This window comes from Panicum virgatum, chromosome 6N, assembly GCF_016808335.1.
Source record: "Panicum virgatum strain AP13 chromosome 6N, P.virgatum_v5, whole genome shotgun sequence".
In the NCBI taxonomy this organism is placed as follows: domain Eukaryota; kingdom Viridiplantae; phylum Streptophyta; class Magnoliopsida; order Poales; family Poaceae; genus Panicum; species Panicum virgatum.
This window is the reverse complement of record NC_053150.1, coordinates 14444460-14451956: the sequence shown is the minus strand read 5'-3', so window position 1 is coordinate 14451956 and position 7497 is coordinate 14444460. Positions and strand designations below refer to the sequence as shown.

Sequence of the window (7497 nt, the reverse complement as noted above, 5' to 3'; positions counted from 1 at the left end):
TTTATAGTTAATTTATTAGCAAGGTATAGTGCTGCTCCTACCAAACGTCATTGGATAGGAATTAAAACAGTATTTAGATACCTCAATGGCACTAGATACCAAACGTCTTGGATTATTTTATAGTAGAAGTCAAGATCCAGTTTTGTTAGGATATACAGATGCTGGTTATTTATTAGATCCCCACAATGGCAGATCACAAACTGGCTTTGTATACTTACAAGATGGTACAACAATATCTTGGAAATCTACAAAGCATACCTTAGTATCTACATCCACCAATCATTCTAAGATAATAGCTTTATACGAGGCATCACACGAATGCGTATGGCTCCGCAGAATGATAAACCACATAACACAGTCATGGGGTATCGGTGCGATTGATACACCAACAATTATCTTTGAGGATAATTCAGCATGTGTTACTCAGATGGAGTCAGGTTATATTAAGAGTAATATGACTAAGCATATTATCCCTAAGTTGTTCTACCCCCATGAACTCCAAAAGAATGGAGAGATCGAAATCTTGCAAACTAAATCTTGTGATAATCTAGCTGATTTATTCACAAAGTCTCTACCATACACTGCATTTCGTAAATGCATTGAGGGCATTGGTATGAGATGGCTTAGAGATTTGCAAGAATCGGGGGGAGAATCTCATTGAGATATAATCTACATAAGCATCACATTACACTCCTTTCTTTATACAAGTTTTACTTCTAAAAGAGTTTTCTCACATAAAGTTTTTAATGAGGTAATGTTAAAACATGGTAATTGTCATATTATCTATTTTTCCTCACTGAGGTTTTTCAAGGATAATATATGACATATTGATCTCAGATCAAATTGTTTTAGACTATGTCTTTAGAATTACCTAAGGGTCTATGAACATTGGGAGTTATATATATCATGGCGTTTCTCTTTATTTTTCCCACTGGGTTTCTAAGGAGTTTTACCAGGTATATCGATATACTTTGGTTTTTCCCACATGATTTTCCAAAGCTTCAAGACAATAACTGATGAACAAGTAACGATGCCAACAAGAAGACAATTGATCAAGGGGGAGTGTTAAGGATTAATTAGAATTAATTAATAGTGATCAATTAGGATTAATTGTGTCATTAGCAACTGCTAATGACACATGTACGGTAGGCATAGCAATAGACATCTTTTGGTGCCAATAGACACCTTTTGGGCATCTGCCTGTTCCCTTGTATATATATATATATATATATATATATATATATATATATATATATATATATATATATATATATATATATATTATACATCGTTCATCAATACACAAGAGTTGACATCCATTTTACTCAACAGTTTTACTTATACTTTTCCTTTTTGAGGGGTAGACCACTTCCTTACATTTGTGCCGGAGGAGAAAAAAACCCAAAAGGAAAGGAAAACGGGGTCAGCCACAATGGGCCGCCTTATGGGCCGAATTTATTTCAGCTTTTGTAAACGGATCCTCCTGGAGTCCTCCTGGTATCGTCGCTTCGCCTTCTCCGGCGTCGCGATTTCTCCGCCGCCGCCGTCACCTTCTGCAGTTCTGCTGCCATCTGCTGAAGGTTGGTCGCCTCCGATGGAATTCCTTCTCTCACGCTGGCATTCCCTTCTGAAACGTGGCTTTTCTTTTTTCCTTCTTCCAATCGGATGTCTAGTAGGGCACACCGGCACGGGAGGCTTGCCACCGCCACCGCGCCGATTCCTCCGCTCCACTGTAGCAGTCCCGAGTCCCGACGCCTCGCCGACCATATGAAGACGCTTACGACAGTTTCGACCTGCACCGCGGTGAGGGAGCAAGGCAAACATGTCTTTGAGATCTTTGATTATAGCAAGCATAGGGGAATGGGCATAGGGGAGTTTATCAGGTCAGGAACGTTCTCCGTCGGTGGATTCGACTGGGCCATCCGCTTCTACCCCGACGGATCCTCCACGACTAGCACGGATTACATCTCAGTTTATCTCGAGCTCATGAAAGGAGGCGCCAAAGTGCGAGCGTCCTGCGACCTGAGCCTGATCAACCGGAGTACTGGGTTGCCATCTTTGGTGCACAGGACAGAGCTGAGGATGTTCAACTACAATGACGTCAGTAGGTACGCTCCCCAGACTAGCTCCTTCCAGAAACGAAGCGAGCTTGAAGACTCAGGGTGCCTTCAAGATGATCGCCTCGTGATCGAATGCATTGTCACTGTTGTAAAAAAAACGACGGTGTCTGAAACCAAATTCCTAAGAAAAATCGAGGTGCCTCCATCAGACATTGGGGAGCGTCTTGGCCAGTTGTTAGAAGCAGAGGAGGGGGCAGATGTCACATTCAGTGTTGGGGGACAAACTTTCGCCGCACATAGGCTTGTGCTCGCTATGCGGTCATCTGTCTTCAAAGCGGAGCTCTATGGTCCGATGAAGGAGGGAAGAACGCAGCTTGTTACCATCGAAGACATGCAGCCTTCTGTGTTCAAGGCCCTGCTGCGTTTTATCTATACCGACTCTTTGCTCGACAATGATGATCATGGCGGAGCTGTTCACATTGAAATGATCCGGCATTTACTTGTAGCTGCAGACAGATATGCTCTGGACAGGCTCAAGTTGATATGTCAAAGCATCCTTTGCCAGAAAATTGATGTGGAGTCTGTGGCAACAACAATGGCTTTGGCTTATCAATATAACTGTCCGAGGCTTACCGAGGCGTGCCTTGAATTTATGACCAGCTCAAATGTGATGGATGCAGTGGAGGACTGGAGGCTACCCAAGGTTATAAGGATCTCAAGACAACCTGCCCTTCCGCACTCGCAGATGCATTTGCGAAGGGAATGTCATCAAGATAAACATAAGAAGCTCATGATAATTTGAACTCAGGGACGAGGAACCCAATGTTAGATGAATCTAAGAATTTCGTGTTAGACTAATTTAAGAATGGTTAACTTGGTCTGTTCTTACTTTACTGTGAACTGTGAAGTGTCAAGTACCGTAGTTAATCCTAGACTATATTAATGTCTGCAAAACTTGCTATACCTGCTATGCACCATTTACTGTTCATCAAGTACAAAGTTTCTGTTTCTTTTCGGGTTCTTAAAACACATACACATGTTTATGTTTTGCACACAACGCTACGTTGGACTGATCCATATCCATTACCAAATAGCTTTAACCATAATCCCAGAATGCTGTTGAGAGCTATCATCAGATAGATGAAATAGCTTTGTAAATCGCTATTTGAACCTCCTTCTTTAGTCATTAATTTAGCATTTATATGTCCCGGCAGCAGTCTTCTATCTCAATATTGTGCTTAATTTTGGAGGTCCATGTGCTTTAAATAATATGACTAAATAAAATGATTACCTTGATTCCTGTTTTCTGGTAATGAAACAAACAGATATTAAATCATAAGAAACTAGGAGAAATTGCTTGTCTTAGTTGTGATTTTGGATGCCCTGTTCATAAGCAACAATTGATCGACACCCATGATACTCTGTTAAATGCAATATTTCACAGAAGTCCTTTAGGACTGGCTCCAAATTTAGTTTATCGACCTGACTTGAGATCTTTGCATGGCGAGGTACTAGTGACTATCTATGCTGCTGTTTTTGTGTTAGAATAATTAATGTTCATAATTTAGGAAGAACCACACAAAATGAGATGCATTGGCAATCTATACACCAAGTATTTCTTTGTTATGGTTTACATTCTTACAGATATAATTGTAGTAAAAACATAAGCTGAAATCGCTATATGTATAAAGATTGAGATCTGTTATGCTTCTTCAGTTCACTTACGTGGTTCTGTTTTCTCTATTCAGCACTGTCAGATAAGACCATCCTCACCTTTTTACCCACCAGTACTCTGTGTCCTTGACATTTTCCACAAATTACCATCTTATGTTTGGAGTTGTGTTATATTAGCCTTTTGGCAGATAGCTGCATTTGTGTAAAATTAATATAACAAGCTTTGGTAATGCTGACCATTGATGGGGATGGAAGAAACAATTTATATATTTCTGAACTGTGATCTTTAGTGTTCGCAGTAGTGTATATCGTAACTATGTAAAATGTATGTACTTGATCTTTGGATTTGACTGTGTGGATTCTTGCATTCCTGTTATGTAATATGTGGCAGACAACTTGTGTTGCTATGCATTTTTCAGTGATCCTATGATAGTGGTCGATCCTTAGCTGAAAAATGGATATAGGTTCCTGTTTCTTCTTTCGCACTACATTTGTACTGATGAGCAAGCAGTACAGTGAGGATGCAGCTTATCTTTGGAAAGTATATGAGGGGCCCCTTTCTACCTTTTTTTTTTCTCTCATCATTCACTATATCCTGATTTTGTAGGATATTAAATGCTATGTGCTGCCGCGGTGATAATAACTACGTTATTTGGTGCAAACCTTAGCCGTGCTACTCGTTTTATTTCGTAATTCCTATACACCACCTGTAAAGAGAAACATCAGGAAAAAAACAAGTAGAAACGAATTTCAACTGAAAAAGAACATCATGCCACTCGAACCAGAGGGCTCCTGAATCTTTGAATGTTCTTGCCATGTGAAGATATTCTGAATTCAATGGTGGATGAGGGATCCTCCCCGTTCGATCTGTGTGGCTTTTTCCGTGGCATTTTGTACCAACTACACTATGTGGCTGATTTAAGCATTCAGTGTACTGTTACGACTTTTTCAAATTTTTGCCGTGTTCCTCTGCCCAGTCATATACTGTTCCTCTGTCCGTCATGCGCGGCGCAGTAGATGTCCTCAAGAAAAAGAAAAAGAAAGAAAATGATGTGCAGTAGATTGGGCTTCGAGGTAGCTGTTAATGCAACTGCATTGCGCAGAATTTTTTATTTTTAATACAATTTTTAATCAAATTTACGTTTTAATACTCTAGATTTCAAGATTTACATATCTAGAGCACAATCGTCCACTGGATGGATGAAATATAGATTTCGTCCACCGGTTAGACGAAATTGTAAGAAAGTGTCTACACGGAGAACGGAATACAGGAATTTCGTCTATCCATAACACGAAAACTAATTTCGTCTGTCCATTAGACGAAATTAATTTAAAAATGAAATTTTCAGCAAATTTCATCAACTTTGCATGGATTTGCATGACGAAATCTAGATATTGGCTACTGGTTTGACGAAATTTAAATATTGCTGCTGGTTGGACGAAATCTAGATATTGTCTGCTGGTTGGACGAAATTGAAATATTGTTGGACGAAATTTAAATATTGTCCACTGGTTGGACAAAATTTAGATATTGTCTACTGGCTGGACGAAATCTAGGAGATTAAAAATTTTACCAACCTTTGCAGTGTGCTCCATATTTTGAATGTATTTTACAATATATAATTTAATATAAACTTCATTTCTTTTCTATTTGGAACTGTGTAGACATAATGTGTTGTATATCAATGTGCTGAAACTAGTTCTGCAAATTAGGCAAGAAACGTAAATTCCCGGCATTCATTAAGATAACAATTACAAAGCAACGCCCCATTACGTTTGTACTACTACGGTAAATGGCGCGTGAGATAATTGCTCTTAACTGGGTACTTAAACAACAAAGTGCAGTGGCACGTGCAACACGGTAACCGCGTGTTGTATCTAAACCTATCATGCCTTAGGGAATATAAATTGCCGGGATTACATGGTGGTGCGATGCTTTACTGAGTGCACCGGAGATATTTCCCCTTTCTAATAGCTTCGGGTTCTGCTTTCTTAGCATGGCGGGCCCTCTCTCGCTTCCTCTTCATGTCAGCTTCACGTTCCTCCGCTTCCTAACGTTCCACTTCTTCAATCCTCTTCCAAATATCTTCCTGGTCTTTCTTGCGTTTCTCCTCCTTCTGTTCTGGGTAGACGATTGTGAGCTAGATTTGTAATTTCTCGAATCCAAGGTATTATTACGTAATTTTTATTAAAATTTGTATTAAAAATAAAAAAAAATTGCATTGCGCAAGCAAGGCCTATAGTCATAATAGACCGACTCCATGTCGATGACGACCCACGTGAAGACGCCAAGACGGCGCTGACGTGCACGCACTTGTTCGACATACTCGGCTGAGCACCGCGGCATCGGGGCGCACCAGCTCCTTCATCCGGTCTCGCGACTTCATTGTAGAAGTGGAACTTTGGCCGTGCCGGTCCAGTCCAGCCCTGTGTGCCTCGTGCCGCGGATTAAGATTTCTATATACGATTGGTACATCGTATCATATCATGTTGACATTTCAAAATTTTTACCAAATCCAAACATAATCCTTGCCGTGCCTATCAACAATAAGAAAAAAAGGCAAATTAATATAAAATATGAGAAGAGATAAAATTGAGAAAAATATGCTTTATTAATTTTATTTTGCATTAGTGCACTATCTCATTAAAAACCTTACATCTCATAATAACTCCCCAGTGAGAGTAAGAGTACAGTGTACACTGTTGCAAAGATAACCTCTATTCATTGCACGGTTGTTGTTAATTAGAAAACAATATTAACTATTATAGTAGAACTACGGGCTATGGACTATTTTCACGCCGTGCTGGTTCAAGCACAATTCAAAATGCGAGCCATGTAAACCAGTCATCTTGCTAAGATTCTAAATATGACACGCCCTCATGTTCGTGCAATGCCGTAATTTGGGTCGTGCCAAAAGATTGTACCATAACCCATCCGAAAATAGCATGGTTCAAATCCCGGCTCTACTTCAAGGGGGTCAGCCACAATGGTTTGTGATTGTTTTACTGACTTGTTTTACTGACGGCAGTGTCTAGTTATCTGCCGACATATTTTATATGATAAAAATATATGCTGATAGATTTTGTATAAATTTTTTCAGATCTTTTATACATACAATCTAGTAGATAATTATTGCACAAATCCTAAAGCACAATCAAATATATAAGAAGGGTAGACAAATTTGCTGCTAAAGAAATCTGTCAACCGATAAATCGCAAAAGTCTTTACTTAATACGTTTTGTTTAAGGGTAGACACTTATATTTAGGGGTGATAAAGAGTCTTAATTTTTTTTCCTAGATAGTCTAAGGACCGGGCACTAAAATGTTCGGGCTCTCATCTTTTATAATATTAAGTTAAAAAAATTAGTATCAAATAGAATTGTGAAGAAAACATTAAAACCATAGTTCATTACCACCTCTTATGGCGGAGGAGGAAAAAACAAAAAAAAAGGATAAAGGGGGTCGGCCACAATGGGCCGCCCTATGGGGTGGGCCGAATTTGTAACAGCTTATGGACTAGCTTTTGTAAACGATTTCTTCGCCGCCGCCTTCGCCGCCTTCTGCTGCCATCTGCTGAAGGTTGGTTGCCTCCGACAAGATTTCTTCTCTCACGCTTGCATTCCCGTCTGAAACATGCCTTTTCTTTTTTCCCTTCTTCCGATCGGATGTCTAGGGCACGCCGGCACGGGAGGCTTGCCGCCGCCGATTCCTCCGCTCCGGCCTGCACCTTGTCGCGCGCGGTCCCGACGCCTCGCCGGCGAC

The 7497-nt window shown here is 40.1% G+C and overlaps 1 pseudogene; it reads left to right on the top strand.

The window, feature by feature from the left end:
• Window positions 1-1767: 1767 nt before the first annotated feature.
• Window positions 1768-2837, top strand: LOC120677948 (annotated as a pseudogene).
• Window positions 2838-7497: the final 4660 nt, after the last annotated feature.